The sequence below is a fragment of the Sapajus apella genome, unplaced genomic scaffold (assembly GCF_009761245.1).
Source record: "Sapajus apella isolate SASKATOON/1434 unplaced genomic scaffold, GSC_monkey_1.0 scaffold10, whole genome shotgun sequence".
Classification (NCBI taxonomy): domain Eukaryota; kingdom Metazoa; phylum Chordata; class Mammalia; order Primates; family Cebidae; genus Sapajus; species Sapajus apella.
In genome coordinates, this window is record NW_022436950.1 from 2923611 (window position 1) to 2941196 (window position 17586).

A 17586-nucleotide genomic window follows, 5' to 3' on the forward strand; every position below is an offset into this window, starting at 1 on the left:
CCCCCCCCACTTCCGGGGAAGCACTTTCCTGAACCCCCTCCACTTCCGGGGAAGCACTTTCCTGAACCCCCCTCCGCTTTCCCTCACCTGCTGTAGGTCTCCCCCGGGTCGTGTTCTGTGCTTGTTGTCCCTGGGTCTGGGGCTTCTCTGCTTTACTTGCTCTTGAAATTAATCTCGGGGTGAGGTGGGAGGAGGGGTCAGCGTGGGGTGGGGATCTAGGGGCCCAGGTCCTCCCCACTGAAACCCCCGTCCTCCCTGTGCTCTCAGCCTCAGCTCAGTGTTGGAAAGTAACGGGAGCCTCCGGTTCCTGAGGATCTGCTCTTATCACTGCAGATCGGATTTCCAGTGCACGCGGTCCTCGGGTCTCCTCTCAGGTGGAAATGAGGGCGCCCTCTCCCGGCGTCCCCAGCATCGGCCCGTCCTGTGCGTGCCCCCGAGCCGGGTCCCCGCGGGTCTGCAGAGAGCCTTGAGGTCGCCCCTGCTTCATCTTGGCATCACCTCCGCTTCCTGGGGCGGAGCCTCCCCACACAATAGCTTCTCAGTGCACATTTGTTGAGTAAGTGAAGGGATGAAGGAACTGAGATGACTTTGAAGCTAAAATGAGTAGACATCTGACTTTGTGCCTAAGAGAAAATTCATCACAAGGCTAAGATTGTTAAATAAAGGAACTGGTCCACCCATCTTTCACACATGGAAATTTATATTTCAAACTGAAAAAACCCAAATTGGCACTTTGGTGTCGCACTATAATTATAAAACCAAACCTCTCCTTGCTAAAATTTTGGAATTCCAATCAACTGCAAAAAGTTTCTTGGATCTTCTCACATTTGGGTTTGACATCCTTAAAATTAATCAGCTGAGCATGGTTTATAGCTCACAAAATTCTAGGAAAAATGCTGTATTTTTAACTGGGCAATTTTACACCGGTTTTCCTAGTGCCAGCTAAAACCTGACACATTCTCTTTAGTACAATCTTCTCATCCCCCTCAAATGTCCAGGTTCACATGTACCCCCAAAATTAATCATTCAAGGTGACTATAGAATTGTTTGTTAGACTTTTCTTCACAAGAATGTTTATTTTAATAAGGTGTTTCCTGTATGCTAAAAGACTCACTTTAGGACCCCCGGTTCTCATCCGTGTCTCGCGAGGTTGACGCTTTAGGAAACATATTTGACATCTACTTTATATTCCAGGCTTTTGTGTTGCACAGAGACAAAGACTTCCCTTCCTGCCTGATTTATTTATTATTTATGACCAAGTTTCCCTCTTGTCACCCAGGCTGCAGTGCAATGGCCTGATCTCGGCTCACTTCAACCTCTGCCTCCTGGGTTCAAGTGATTCTTCTGCCTCAGCCTCCCAAGAAGCTGGGATTACAGGCGCCTGACACCACACCCAGCTAATTTTTGTATTTTTAGTAGAGACCGGGTTTCACCATGTTGGCCAGGCAGGTCTCGAACTCCTGATCTCAGGTGATCCACCTGCCTCGGCCTCCCGATCCTGCCTATTTTGATGAAAAAAATGTTTTTAAGAAAAGTCAAGAAAAATCAAGAACAGTTATACTTTTACCACAGCAGAAGAAATCGTGGCATTACAGTGGGAATTAGTGTAATGTCTTGACTGATCTGCTAGTCCAGGACTTATTTCAGAAATGTGTCTTCTTTGAACAGATTGTATGAGTGCATCAAGCAGGGTGTTTTGGCTGTAAGTGTTGGAATTTTAACTTGAACTGGTATAGACAGGATGTCTGCAGTCAGGAAGCCAATTGCACTCTGTCTCCCCTTCACTTCTCTCTGATTTGCTCTCCCTGGCTGACTTCCTCCAAATGGTAGCAAATACGGCAGCTCCTGGTATTATCAGAGAGGGCCTGAGACTGGCTGGCTCTAAGGAGCAAGCTAGCAGCTTGGGGATGAGCTCACCAACTCTGGATCACCTGGTAGAGGTGATGCTAGAGGGTTTTTCTGGAAGATGGCAGCTCTCATTTGAACCCGTGATCAAAGTAGGGGAAGGGTATTCCTGAAATAAGAGAAGTACTGGTCTAGACGCATGACCTGACAGCTCTCTGTCCATCGCTGGCACCACACCTCCCTCATAGCCTGCTGTGTTTTAGTAGCCCGAAGTGAAGTGCCATGTGGTTTTAGACTTTCAAAAATCACAGAAACAGGATCACTTGTGCAGTAGAATAGAGTAGGAAAGATTCACACCAACATGTTCATATGAAGTGCTTAGGGAATAGGGAGTGGCAGCTGGTCCATCCATGCTTTATTTATTTATTTATTTATTTATTTATTTATTTATTTAATGCATTTTAGGCTTTGGGGTACATGTGAAGAACATGCAAGATTGTTGCATAGGTACACACATGGCAGTGTGATTTGCTGCCTTCCTCCCTATCACCTATATCTGGCATTTCTCCTTGTTTTTGAAACTGGGGCTGAGTGGGGCTGAATCTAGAGGTGGGAGCTTTGAAATTTGCAAATTGGGGCAGTGAAAGAAGTTGAGGCAGAGATGAATATGGCTGATGCAGCCCAGATCCTCGGGGGGTTATTGCTGGATGATTCTGGACATTACTGAGCACAGCTACCACTCACTCTGCAAATGAGAAAACTGAGTGCAGGAAGCTTGGCTGACGTGCCCAAGACCTGTGGTGAGTTAGTAGCAAAGAAGGCACTAGGGCCTCATTCCCAGAGAGCTGCTAACTTTCCACTTCGCTACTGAAGGAGGCTTAAATCAGGCACAGGGATGGAATGAGAAATCCCAGCTGACCTCTGCCTGTGGGTCAGTGGCAGCCTCAAGTCCTCTTCCTTGGTTGGGCTTCTAATTCTTCTTGTCTTGAAATAGGTCTAGTTGCCTCTGTGGAGCATTTTACTGTCTTTGGAATCTCACATACATCCTCTTCAAAGAGAGGAAACTCCAGCCTCACTGCAACAAGCAAATCTATTAACATGATTGCAGATCCATCACCGGGAGCCGGTTGGGAGGGTGAGAAGAGTGGACTTGAGCTGGGCCTCCAGGAATAACTCCCAGGACATCCCAGCACAAACCCTCTGGTCCATTCTGGGAGGCAGGGAAATAGGAGCCTGCACTGGAGAGACTGAACTTAGGAATGCACTGCACAGCTGCAGTACAGGGCTTAGAGGATGCAGATTGAGGTACCCTTCAGCAACTGTCTGGATGCTGAGATGTGGGGTGTGGCAGCTGCTACTGCTGTGGCCACAACTTCCCATCAAGTCCCAGAGCTAGAGCCTGTGATGGAACTTGGATGCTGAGTCCGCTACACTGCCTGCCACTGCCTCTTAACATTCAGGGAGCTGGAGTCTTCATATCGGCCTCCCTATGACTCTGTGTGTGTTCAAGTTCCTGGAAGCAGAGCCTGAGATGGGGTGCTGTGCAAGTGATTACTGACGGAGAGCTCCCAGGGGAGACCTAGAATGAAGGCAGGAAGGAGGACAAGGGCAGAGAGGAAGCCAGGCAAGGAGTGGACTCTGAGAAGTCAGCCTGGTCCCACGGGCAGTTCTGCAGTGGGAATCCTGCTGCCAAGGTTTTCTGGCCCAGGGGTAATGGCCTGGAGTTGTTCAAGTTCCTTGAAGCAGAGCCTGAGACAGGGTGCTCTGGTATCCCACATCAGACATCATTGGCTGTGGGCCACCCCAAGGGAGATGGGCTATAACCCTTTACTAGTTATCAGCTGCTGTGTAACAAATTGTCACAAAGTTAGCAACTTACAACATACATTTAGCATCCTGGGTCAGGAATTCGGGCCTGCTTCGCTGGGTCCTCTGTTGGGGTCTCAGAGGCTGAAACATCCGTTTGGGAGACTACATTTCTTTCTGAAATCACGTAGATATTGGCAGAAGTCAGGCCTTTGTGGTTGTCGAGTTGGGGGGTCCTGCTTCCTTGCTTGCTAGGAGCTGCTCTCAGCTCCCAGAGGCCCCCACATTTCCTTGCCATTGGCCCTCTAAGGATGGCAGCTCACTTTATCAAGACCAGTGTCTTAGTCCATTTGGACACCTGTAACAAAATGTCATAAACTGGGTGACTTAAATAACAGAAATTTATTTATCATGTTCGGGAGTTTGAGAAGCCCAGGATCAACGTGCCTGCAGATTCGGTGTCTGCAGAGGTCCTGCTTCCTGGCTCATGCACGACACCTTCCTTCTGTGTCCTCATGTGGTGGGAGGGTAGAGTGGTCTCTCCATGTCCTTGTTTATAAGGCGCTGACTCCAGTCATCAGGGCTTCTCCGCTAGGACCTCATAACCTCCCAAAGGCCCCATCTCCCAATGCCATCACTTTGGGGGTTAGAATTTCAACATACAGATTTTTGAGGGACCTGACATCCAGACCCCAGCAAGCTGCAAGATAATCTCTCTCTGCCATTTCCTAAGACAGAGGCTTCTGTGATCCCTGGGTGACTTCCTGTGACCTAACTGTAACCTAATCTAGGAAGGGACACCATTTACCTTTGTCATGTTCAAACACTGGAATCAGGACTCAGGTTTCATTCCCACTCAAGGTGGGAGGGAGGAGTTACACAAAGGCTTGACTCCTGGGGGTCATCTTAGAACTCCACCCACCCCACATATCCCAATGTCTCCAGAAGAGGCAGCTCCCAGCATCCATGAACAGTCCCCAAGGAGAGAGCTTGGGTGTGAACCACTAGCATCTGACTCCCATCTGAAGGGGTCTTCCAGAGGCACCCATGGCACCTTCCACACTGTCCTTGCCAACAGGAGAAAGGCCAGCCCAAGTCTCAGAAAATCACCATGCCTCAGCCACCTTCCAGTCCCACAGCCGTGTATCTGGTGGGGAAACCTCATCCCCATCAGGGCCACAGCTACAAGGGAGCTTGGGAAATGGAGTTATAAACTTGCTAACTTGTGTAGTTAAAGAAAAGATATGGAAAGGAAATGGGAAGAGATGCCAAGGGCCGGTTCAAGCCTGCAGTGAAGGGGAAACAGAATCGAGAGATTCAGCGACTTATGAGGTCCCACCGATAGCCAGGCTTAGATCCAGGGCTTGGGGCATTTAGGGCAGCTCTAACTTTTGAGGTGGTTTTTCCTCCTGGGATCAGGTGGCAGAGAGGAACTGGAAATTTAAGTGAGATTCCACATACTGGTGATTAAGGAATAAAGCTGCGATAGAGCCAAAATTCTCTCTTGTTAGCAGAAGGGAGATTTACCACCAGCCTCCAGAAGTTTCTAGAGCCACGGGCAGTGCTGAAGAGGATCTGGATCATCAATGATTAGGTGCAGCTAAATATTAAAGATTATGGTTTCCTACTGAACGGGAGCTTTTATTTCTTTAAATCTTGTTCTAAAGGATTTCTTGTCCTAGCTATTTAAATGTAGTCATCTGTTGGTATCCATGGGGGACTGGTTCCAGGGTCCTCTGTGGATATCCAAATCCATGGAGGCCCAAATCCCTGAAATAAGATGATGTAGTATCTGCATATAATCTTACGTACTTCCGTGCTCATCCTCCCATGTACTCTAAGTCATCTCTAGATTACTTATAATGCCTAATGCAGTGTAAATGCCATGTGAACAGTTGTTATACTGTGTCTTTTGGAGAATGATGACAAGGAAAAAAGTCTGTACATGTTCAGTACAGATGCAGTCATCCACTTTAAAAAAATATTTCTGAACCACAGTTGGTTAAATCCATGGATTCAGAACCCATGGATACGAGGTCAACTGTAATAGAAACATTTAATATCAAGGAATGCATATGCCTAGCGATTTTGTAAAAAAAATAGTGTATTTGTATTTGAAAGAAACCGTGGAGTGGAAATACCTAAAACGTGCTTGTTCAGTTAACCTCAGTTTGCTGAGCTGCTTGAAGCATGGGGTTGTAATCAAAGGTTGTCTTCTTTGCAGCAGACAATGTGTCTGGGAGAAATAGTCCTCCGAGTGCTGAACTTGCAGACTCTCACCAAGAGGGGGACAGCAAGTATCCCAGGTCTCTGTAGGGGCTTGAGTCCATGCCTGCAGTGTGCAGAGAGGATGAGGGCAGAGAGCTGGATGTCCCCGCAGGGACGTGTTATCCTTCCACATATCATGCAGGCAGCGCAGTTCTATACCTGGAGCCTCTGCTCAGCGTGTCTTCATCTAAGAACCCCATAACTCAGGTTCCATCCTTGTTCCCTGCCCCAGTGCTCTGCAAGTGAGCCCTTTGGTGCAGAGATGGACTGGGCCCCTTTATGGGCGAGGAAGGGAGCCCTGGAGCTGCAGAGGGGAGCAGGCATTCCCTCTGGGGCACTGTCTCCTTTCTTCCCTAAATCGGAGGGAGATAATCCATGGAAAGGACCTAATGATTTATTTACTCTTCCAACTTGGTTCAGAAGGATCTCAAAGTCAGAAAGAAAACCTTTGGGATGCCTCTTGATATTTCACATTAATGGATTTTTCATAAGGACCACGTGGTGGGAGAGAAGTGAGAAGTTTGGGGATGGCCACGGCGGGGGTTGCCATTTGCGCTCTGCCACTGATCCAGACCGGACAATGATCATGCAGCTTACTCTCTCTGAACATTGTTTCTTTCATCTGTAAAATGGGACCACAGTTTCACCCAATTAAAAAAAAGACATCTCTCTATTTAAAAGGCCTTAGGGTGTTGATGTTTGTGATAAAGGAGAGAATGTATACTGAAATGTTTTGAAATATGCAAAGCTTTGTAGAAACAGAAGTTCTTACTCAAGAATTTTCCTGAAGCTTTGAGCAAGATAACCATTTTCATTACCCCTGTCTGTGCCTAGAAGGGGCCTATAAGCTCCACAATCAGAATCATTATATATAGAAGCTAAAAGAAATGTAGCCTCCTTTTTTTTTTTCCTTTTCACTGGTGAACAGAGCTTTGGTTAACGGAAAGCCAAGGCGATTTTAATTGCTGGTTTTTCTATTTGAAAGGGGAGGTTATTAGTAGAAGTCTCAATTCAGAAACTTCAAGAAGAAATGGGAGGGTGTGGTGAGGGTAAGGGGGGACCGCATTTCCTGTTTTCCTTTCAGATGGTGTTGGAAAACATTGCAGGAAAACCATGGATACCCATGAAGAAATTCCAAAATTTATTCTTTTTGCCGCCAAGGGCCCAGCCCAAAAGGTGACGAGTAGAAGTGGTCAGTTTTTTTTTTTTTTTTTTTTTTAAAGAGTTGGGGTTTGTAGGAATCCAGCTGAACGAATGTAGGGTGAAGACAGCCTTTAGAGGGTGACATCAGCCTGAGCGGGGGCCAGAAGAAACAGAGTGCAGGAGTCTGGTTTCATTTACAGTTTGGGTCAGCTCTGCAGTGAGGAGGGGGAGGGGAGGGGTCTGGGAGGGAGGAGGAGGAGGAGGAGGAGCTGGAGGAAGCCCTGACTGTATCCCTGGCCCCAGTCTAGTTTGGAGCTCAGTCTTCCACCAAAGGCTGTTCTGTTCTCCTGGGCTCCAGCCTCCTGCAAAGACTGCAAGAGTCTCCGCAGCTCTGAGTCTCCACTTCTTTGGTGGAGAAAGGCTACGAAAAGAGAAGGAGACATAGTGAGTGGGAGAAATATGCATCCTATTCAAAGCTAATTGAATCGAGGAGCCCAGGGACACACGCGCCTTCAGGTTTGCTCAGGGGTGAGTGTGATTTCTCTTCTGTTTTTCCAGGTTCGGGGCTGGAAGGAAATGCTGTAAACCTGAAGCGATCGTTTCCAGGCAGCTTCAGTGGCTCTCATGTTCACGCTGTTCTTCAGTTTTCTGTACATGTTTTAGGTTTCTGGAAGATTCCGCCGATTTTTCTTTCTCACTTTGTAGCAATTGGGTTTCCTTAACTTGGTTAAGGTCATGGGTGCCTAAGAGTGTGAACGCTTTCCCACCGCGTGTCTGTGGCTGCTGCACGCGCCCTGTGCCTTCCGGGCAGCAGCCTGTTTCGGGCCATGATTTATTTAAGTTCCCGCCTTCTTCTAAAACCCGGTTGGGATCCGCTTTGTTTGCAGAAGCGTCTTTGCTGAGGACTATAAGCACCCCCTTGCCAAGCGGCTCCACTGAGAGATGATCTCTGAGCTCTCTGGGTGGTGACACTGGGTCGGGGTGCAACCCGCGTGGGTCTTCTGCACAGGGCCACCCATGGGAAGGTGCTGGTGGAGCACATTTGTGAGACTGGAGTGACTCTGGTGCTCAGGCTCAGGGCCAAGTCAAGGGTCACTCAGTCATTGCCATCAAGCTTTCATCTTTTCGGGAACCTGAAGTCTCTGTTGGAGACTTTGTCCCTTGGGGTTGCTTTAAGGAGCTGCAGGGGTCAGAGGGGAAGAAGGAATCTGCCACTTGGGCAGCATGCTGCGAGTATAAGGCAGGGCCCCTGGGACTGGAGGGCCAGCCCACGCTGCGCAGAGGTGAGGCCAGTGCCAAGCCGGGAGGCCCCGAGGGCTGTTCCCTGGCCTGGAGGACGCAGGGTGGGGCTTGGGTCCTCTCTTGCTGAGGATGGAAAACGTTCACCGACAGTGGCCAGCCTGTTTGGGGAACCTGTTTCAAGGGGCCTACTATGTTAGAAGATGAACCGGGATTGAAGCATGGGTGGGGCCGTGGGGAGGGATGAGGGAGTGGTTGAAGAAAAATCAGCCTCCACAGGGATCACCAGGAGCCAGTTTTGAGGCTGGTGCAGACCCTAGAAGCAGCCCCCCTCTGTGAGCACAGGAGTGTCTACTGCTGCACTGGATGGGGAGGCAGGGCTGTGACCTCTCCCCACACATAGTGACCCCTCCCCACACACAGCTCACTCCGATGAGGACCACAGTGTGCTCGAGCTGCAGGGCCCTCAGAGCTCATGGGGATGGCGGATGCTCCACCTGGGATCCCCCAACTCCCCAGGGACCGATTCTTAACACTGTCAATAATTGAACCGAAATGGCTTTAAAATCAAAGCTATATTGCTCCTAAGCAAAACTATATTGAAAACTGAGTGGGTGGCCGTTGATGACATTGCTGGGACTTCTGAGGTTTCTGTTGGGCTAAAGATAACAGGATTCCTGGATGGAAGCCACAGGTGGAGTTGTTCCCTGTTTTTCAAAATGAAAACCAGAGGCTCTGAGATGCGGGGTTCCTTGCCTAGGCCATGGAGCCGCTGTCTGAGATGGCAGCGAAATCCTTCCCCATTGCAGGGGAGCAGACAGACTGGTGATGGAGGATCCCAAATAACTCACATCTAGATGGGAAAACAGCTTTGGGCTAAGATTCTACCAATGAACAGAGAAAGAAGTGAGGCGGACGGCGGGGAGGGGGCACCGGCTGTGTGACCAGAACGCCGGGGCTGGCAGCCCTGGCTCAGGCCAACTCCTGGGGGTGGAGGGCCCCGAGGGAGGGGGCTTGAATGCTCTTCATTCTGAAGTGGGCTGATAGCTGAGGATGGAAGCCTGGGGTGGGGAGGTGGGGCTTCTACAGAGATCAGGATCTGAGACCGGCTGTCTGTCTGGACGTGTTTGTTTAGGCGAGGGTTTCTTATTACCCAGAGGTTTGCTTCTCCCCATTCCTCACTCATGGCCGAGGGGAACCATGAAGCCGACACTGAGTGGAAAGGAGGCTTGGGAAGGAATTCCATGTTGGGGTGAAGTGAGGCTGTCCTGGCTTTTCCTAACCAGGCCTTGGAGGGTGTGGCCACAGCACCTTTCTGGGAGGTGGTGGGGAAGCCTCTAGAATGTTAGCCCTCAGCCCCGCTTTTCCCCTGCGTGGGAGGACTCGTGCTGCACCCCACCGTGGCTGTCGCCCACAGGTGAGGGGATGTGTGGCAAATGTCCAAAATCGGGTTCCGCATGATATTTTTGACGTGAGGCAGGCATCCTTCTGAAACATTGTCTTCGCTTTGCACTTCATTTTAATTCTCAAGCATTCAGGACTCAGCACATTGCACTGACGTTACCATAAGTGCCTCTTGTAATTTCCTATCCTAGAACTTAATATGCCCCTGATGAGAAAGTAGGAAGAAGCACCTCTCTTCCATCATTTGTTGATTTGTGGTTCCAGTGAGGCTGCTCATCCTGACCTTAGTTTCAGGAACGGAACCCCTAGATGTGGATGCCTAAAGCTGGCTTAAACAAGATTGCCTTCTCTGGAAGCTTTGGAAGCTGGTAGTGAGTTTCTGCCAGTGAGGCTTCATTTGGTTCCTTGCTCAGAGTGTTTAGACAACTGGGTCAAGTGTAGTCTTCACCAGCGGTCCATATCATCTCCCACTTCTATGTGAAATTCCGTGTTTAGGATTTAAAATTCACCACCGACAAGTCGCGGATACTATTGCGTGAGACTTCCTGGCAGGCACAGTAACAACTTTAGCAAAAGTTTTTATTTGAAAGTTCAGTTTTGTCATTGCTCCTTTTGGAAGAAGCTGAAAATCTGTTATCTCTTGGGGAAAGAATCGCAGGCGGTTTCCATCTGAAGGGGACGTTGTGTCCCAGGCAGCTTTTCCACCCTGACCTACGGGAGCAAACTTTTCACGGTGTCCTGGCTGCAGCAAGCAGGCAGTAAAAAGCACACAGCTGCAGCATAAATAGCTGACGATTTGAGGAGGGACCTGACATTTAGAGAAAATCCTATTAGCTCGAGTTAAGGAAATGAAAGCCATGAACCATCCAAATTTTAAAGCAGGGGAGCTTTAAGCTTCCTGCTAATTCAGACAGACATAAACTAGACAAGGATGGTTCTCTTCATTCTCCCATTTCTAGATACAGCTCTGTTTCCACCGTAAAACTTCAGTGGAATTCAGTGGAAAAATTCAGTGCTGAGAAAGGATAGTCCTACTTGTTAAATAAAAGATGTTGCTTGCCCCCTCTAATGTGTGCTCATGAATGTCTTAGGGAGTATCCCACAGGTCCTGATTTTGCAAAGGAGATATTCCCTTCAGGAACTCAGTTTGTTAGTTTTGAAAATATAATTTTTAATACATTCTGATCTTATAGTCCATTTGGAAGGGAGATGAAATTTTGAGGGCTAAGCGCTGTGGCTCATCCCTGTATTGCCGGCACAGTGGGGGCCCAGGCGGATGGATTGCTTGAATCCAGGAGTTTGAGACCAGCCTGGGCAACATAGTGAGACCTTGTCTCTACAAAAAAAATTTAAAAAATTAGCCAGGCATGGTCGCATGCGCCTGTGATCTCAGTTACAAGGCTGAGGCGGGAGGATTGAGGCTGGGAGCCTGGGAGGTTGAGGCTGCAGTGAGCCATGACTGCCACTGCACTTTGGCCTGGGCGACACAGCAAGACCCTGTCTCAAAAAAAAAAAAAAAAAAAAAGAAATTTTGAGTTAGCACGTTCATCCTGGTCTAGCTGTTTTTGAAAAGGCAGTTTGGTTTTCTTTCCTCTAGAGGGAGGTATATCTCTGTGAGCTCCAGAAAAATCTCTGAAGTGGTGCCTGGAGTCTCCAGGGTTTCAGGGTGGGGTTTCAGGGTTTGCAGTGACTCAGTGATGTACATCTCAGCAGAACTTGCGAGTAACTTTAGGATTGGCATTTCAGTACATTATTATTCTTATATTTATTGTGTCTGTTCATAATAACTGAAGTGGACATACATTAGAGCTTTGTTTGTCTTCTCTGCTCACGTGTGAGTGTATTGAAATAAAGTCGTGCCTTCAAAGGGGGCATTCTTTGTTGTCAAACATAATTGCATCACAAGGGTATTCAGCAAATGATACTTTATAGGAAGCATTTTACCCATATCTAATTATAGAAGTTCAAATGAACAGCCTGGTGTTGGGGACCATAGTAAGTTTGCATATTCATGCCATTGTGTATCCTTGTAGAGTTATTGAATTTTAGAACTCGAAGAGAAACTTCCAGACATGTTCATGACATGTCCTCTGATATTTTCCCCTAAAGGTCAATTGGTTTTAACATACTTCTAAAAATGCACACAAGCTACAATTATGAATATCTCATCTTAAATATTCATTAATGCAAATACATATTACTGACTCTCAGATTTATGTTTGTTAGCTTGATAACCAGTGTTAAGACTCTGAGGAGAGAATCCTAGCTAAGAGCAAAACCAACCAACCAACAAACAAAAAACAACCTAACCCTTTGGTGTGGTCTTTGTGTTCTCACGTTTACTTAAGTTTAACAAGGCCTATTGTGCACCACGGCCTTGAGTGTTGAGGTTCAGGGAGGGGATAAAAATGGCTAAGACACAGCCCCCTCTCTTCTGGTGGGCAAGCATGTAATTTCTGTTTGGCTATTTGAAATATCAAAAGTCTATGACCTTGGCAGAGGGTTTCTCCTCTCCCTTTATACTTCAGATGAAGAAAGAGCTCAGAGCGGCATGCCAGTGGCAGTGCCACACAGCTGGTGGCAGAAGTGTCTGATGTTTCCAACATGTAGACATCTTGCGCTCTGGACGTTACAAGGGGAACAAGCCTTTAAGAGTGTTGCAGGGTGCCACGTGGAGAAAGGCACTCTTCCTATTCCCAGTCTTCTTTGGAGTAGCCTCTTTTAAGTTGATTCAGCAGAGGGGTAACTGTTGTTTTAAAAAATCTGGAAAGAAAAGGAGAGAAGTAAAAAACAAATAAGAAAAGTTCTGCCAAACCCTCTCCCAAAGGCAAATTGTTAGTCTTGTAGGGGTCTGGCTGCATTTAGCATAGTACGATCCTGCTGCTCTCTTGAAGCTTAAAACTCATGAAGTACAGAGGAACATTTGAGAATTGGGAGCGGCCAGGGAAAAGTACAATGGGAAATGTTTCTGTAACCCCCCCCATGTATGCTATACATTAGATTTTCAGGAACGCCGAAAGTCAGGAATTGGCCACTGGAAGGAAGAGCTCATGGCTCGGTTTAGTTTCAAAATTAAAAATTGAACGGCAGCTGGAGATGACTCAGATCTCAAGGGAAACCATTCCAGGAAACTGGTTTTTCACTCCTGGAATGTTCATTAGTTGATCCAGCAGCCCAGGGCTGGTACCCAGAGTTAGTGCCAACTCAGCTAAACCCACAGCTGGCCCAGCGATGCACCAGGGGGCTCTGTTTCTAATTGGGGTTGCAGAAAATCCATCACTCATCTGAGCCCAGGGCAACAGATAGAAGACAGCAGTTACAGGACTATGGCCTGCTCAAGCAACAGGCAAGGAGCCTTCTTTCAGGGGGTTCTTTCAAAAGGGAGGCTGGGAGAGATTGGTTGACCATTGCTGACAGAGGCAGTAAGGAAGTAGAATTTCCCAGGTTATTGCAATAAATCCAGCATTGATGATATTTTATCAGATGTCCCAACTTGATTTTTCTCTATATTCAAGAATAATTTTTTCTTCTCTATTTGATTATGAGTTAGACTAGAAAACAAACAAAAAAATCTTTTTTTTTTCTCACAATGGGAGCACCTTTCAGCCACTTTAATCATTTACAGTGGAAACCCACAGTTTTGGAAAGGTCAGTAGCACTCAAGTTCATTGCCAAGAAAGAAAGAGACAGGAGTAAGTGCCAAGCTCCAATTTGGATCCAGCAGCGTCATGTGGCAAGGGTTTGGAATGGAGTGGGCATTTGTGCAATTTCTTTTGAAGCGTTTTCTAGTGCACCCTCTTCTTTAACATTGAAATGGAACTAGTCTCTGCCTGATGTTTATAATTAGCAGTATAAATGCAGACAAAATCTCATCTGGCTGCCATATAATTCAGAATGTGGAACGTGATTTACATTTGGATGGTGGTGTCTAGCATTCAAATCACACCAGATATGGAACTTTCTGCTTCATGGTTATTATCTTGAATGCTAGGAATATGTTTTAAAGTAATTTTTCAAATATCTGGGCAATTAATCTGGAGTTTCTTAAAGCTGCCTTTGTAATGGGAAGGAGACTCTGAGGAGCTTGGCCTGAGCCTGGTTGGTGGGCGGCGTGGTCTTACAGGTGCTCTCGTTCACAGAGCGGGGCATTGCTAGGGGGTGTCCAGGCCCTCTCTCTCTGCATTGCTCTATTATAATCCATGAGTTGCAGAACAGGTGTTGTTTTGTTAGATTTTACGAGGAAGAGCCGAAGATCTCGAGTCAGTTACTCCATATCTAACAAGGACCCCAGTAGGTGACAAAGGAGGTCTAGTTACCCTGCCTGACAAGGAGAGTTTTAAAATGTTGCTATCACAGGTTACCCATTCAGTTTGAGTCAAATAGATTATTGTTCTAGAATATTTTCATAGAATAGGAATTCGAAGGCCAAGTGTGGTGGCTCAGGCCTGTAATCTCAGCACTTTGGGAGGCCATGGCAGGAGGATCCCTTGAGTGCAGGAGTTTGAGATCAGCCTGGGCAATATAGTGAGACCTTGTCTGTACCAAAATTAAAAAAAAAAAAAAAAATTAGCTAGGCGTGGTGGCCCACAGCGGTAGTCCTAGCTACTTGGGAGGCTGAAGTGGGGGCATTGCATGACCTCAGGAAGTTGAGGCTGCAGTGAGCCCTGACTGTGCCACTGCACTCCAACCTGGACGAGGGGCTACACTCTGTTTCAATAAAAAGAAAGAAAAAAAAGGAAGAAAAAAATTTATGAAATCCAAGTTGTAAAATAAACAGTAAGAAAACCAAAATTTGATGTATTTCTTTGGAGGGTTTCTTGGGGCTGTTCCAAAACATTTGCTTTTGAGGATTCTCCTTTGGGTCTTTCAAACAGCAAGAGCATATTAAATTCCATTATCCTCCTACTGTAACTGCAGGACTTAATAAATCCTTTCGTAGCTTCCTCCCTGAGGACAAGAATGGGGTCTTCTTTCCCAGGATTCAGGCAAAAAGAGAAAGGGTGAGAAAAAGAGAAAGAAATGGGGAGCTCCCATTCTCACAGTCTAGGAACGGGTATGGCAAAGGCAGGGGTGGAGGAGTGCTTCAAATTTACTGAAATTTGACTTTTTATTACATGGTCAGTGTGCACGGCTCTCCCACTATGGTCTTTGACTATTTCCACTGCTCGAATTTTAAACAGGACGATTAGGAACTAACAGGAGTCCCAGAAGTTGACAAGGGAGACCGGCTGATTTTTAAAAAGCAGTGCTTGGAGAAAACCAAATAAATGACTTCAAAATGGGAGCTCTGGATTTATTTGAGTCTTTGTTTTAAAATTATTTCCTTGTGTGCATGTGTGTGTCTCTTTCTTAAAAAAGATTTCCAGACATGGAAAATAAAAAAAAAAACTTTTGAGTAGGCTGAATGAAAACGAATTTACAGAATTGCAAAATAGTTTGGGAAATATATTCATTGGAATATGATTGAATATGATTTTAGGTTGAAGGGCCATGTAGGGCAACGTTTATAATAAGAGGTATCCTTTTAAATTTCAAAGGGTTAGAAACTAAATGGAAAAAGGCACCTCAAATCCTTTTTAGAATGAGGCAGAATAAACAAAAAGATGAGTAATCCTAAATAGAAAGATGAGAATGAAAATGTGATGAACTTATCTTATTGAATCTGTTGCTTTTAGGACGTAGAATCTAGGATGAAGGAACAGACCCCTTCCAGCCCAAGGGTCTCAAGCAGCCAATTCTGGCTCTTGTTTTCATGTTTGAAAGAATCATAGCAGACAGCCGAATTCTATTGACATAGAATCTGTGGCTTGTCACCACGAAGGAAGTCTATTTTTTCCCCCAAAGACATGGGGGAATTTCCTTGAGATCTGGGCCAAATCCAGCACAGCCTCTAGGGTTTCCCGGGGTTCTTCCCTTGAGCTTTGGAAATGCTAACTTGGCTTAGGATTCTGGTTCCACCTTGTTTTATCTATGTGACTTTGGAAAATCACTTTGCCTTTCTGGGGTTTCAATTTTTCAGCTATAAAATGGAGGGAAATCAGCCATTGGGCAGTTGGGAGGAGGGCGTGGAATCCCACCCACAGACAGAAGCCCAGGACATGTCACTAGCACTCTCCTCTCTCCCTCCTCTGGGAGGGTGGTGGTCGGGGAGTGAGGGGGGATGGCTGCCTCATTCCCCTTCATTAAGGTGGTCTGGCGGTCATTTGGGGAGAAGGTGTTTGACATCTTTTAATAATCTAAATGAAAAAATTCTCCAAAATTTGCTGCCAGGGAATTTCGTTTTTTAAAAATGGAGACTCCAGGGCATAATAAACAATAGAAAATAGTTAATTGTAAACGAAAAATCAGCAGATATTCACCAGCTGGGCCAGGAGCCCACGAGCCACAAGACCTGCCTCCCGCCTGATGGCGGGAAAGTGTGTGGGGCCAAAGGCATTTTTCCCACCTGGGAATTCAGCTCAGTCGAACCATATGGGTTCTGAGTCATCAGTGGAGCCTGGGCAACACATTGGCCTACAGGCATCATCTCCTGTCCTTTTTAGAGCTGGAAAAGCTCCTTTCCCTCTCTTCCCTCCCCTCCTCTTCCCTCAATATCTGGATATATTCTGGAAAAAAGAATTCCTGTGCACAGTGTATTTATCCCACTCCTTTGTGTTCCAGTGGGAAGTATCCCATTGAGGGGGCTACTCTTCCAAAGATTCACATCTTGAAAATAAAAATCTTTGCATATGATTTTCAACCATTAAAAGTTTATTTTACTTACAGAATGGTTGATGTAAGGGAGTGATGTCTCAGATATACTGCCCAGGTTTTATTTTGTAACTATGTGGATTGTACTGAGCACTCTGGAAGACGAGAAAGGTAATTCTAGAATTGCCCCAGAGTGAGCCCACTCCATGCTTTATATGTGACAGAATCAGTAGATTCAAAGGTGTTCGACTGTGTGAGGTGTAGGAATGGTTAAGAAAACCATTAGCAAAACCTGCTCAAGGCATCATTCACTTGTGCTCTTTGTCAGTGCTCCCTGCACAGGTGTCTATAGCTCTTCCCATCCCAGACTCCACAGTGAGGGGACAGGTCTCATCTTATTGCTTGTCCTATTTTTTTTTTAATCTGGATTTCAAAGGCAAAATGCATTACAGAGAGACTCTATGATATTCTTGTGTTCTCATTCACAAACAAAAATGCCACTTAAAATCATGCCTCTTGAACATGGATTAAACATTTAAAATAATTGAACTGGATCTTCCAGAAGATTTGCATTAAAATTTTTGATTGAAGCAGTGATGCTTAAACTTTGGGGGATGACGAGTGGCACAGTTGCCTTTTAGGATCACGTACAAACATGGACCTTTTTCCCCAGGAAAACCCTCATCCACAAATGGAGTTTTGCAGTCAATTGTGGGAGGGTCATAGACCCCTTGAATCTGTTGATCCCATATTAAAATATTGATTTAGACCAGTTACAGCATTACAGGTTATTTTGGAAAGAACAGGCCATATTCCTGGAAAGAATCTAGCAGGAAGCTTACCTTTGCTCAAAAATTTGATGCTTAACTTTGACAGAAAGAATCAAGAATAGCACATATAAAATGTACTTTTATATTATTCTAAAGTATATACCATTATTTAGTTGAGGTCATTGATATTGCACTTGCTTATTCTTTTTTTTTTTTTTTTAAAGAAACACTCAGGCATGTGTCTCACAGACTGTAGGGAAGAAAGGTAGAGCTTGGTAGAAAGGTCTGGAAGGTTCCCAGGGTTGCATGAGCTTGAGAGATTCCTAGAGAGGGAAGGGGCAAAGCTGGGGCTATGGCACGGGGCGGAGGGTAGGGTCATCCTAAGTGGAGGGAGGAGACCAGGCAGTCCAGCCTGTCAGGG

The 17586-nt window shown here is 46.3% G+C and overlaps 1 protein-coding gene across 6 annotated transcripts in view; it reads left to right on the plus strand.

The window, feature by feature from the left end:
- Positions 1–7343: 7343 nt before the first annotated feature.
- Positions 7344–17586, plus strand: part of COL6A3 (collagen type VI alpha 3 chain) — a 90118-nt gene continuing 79875 nt past the window's right edge. For 4 of the 6 annotated variants that reach the window (XM_032277822.1, XM_032277823.1, XM_032277824.1 and 1 more), the window contains exon 1: positions 7352–7590. The gene's annotated coding sequence lies outside the window, so the exon portion shown is untranslated. Of the gene's footprint in view, positions 7591–17586 lie in introns of all 6 variants that reach the window. The other 2 variants (XM_032277827.1, XM_032277828.1) reach the window with 1 other exon arrangement.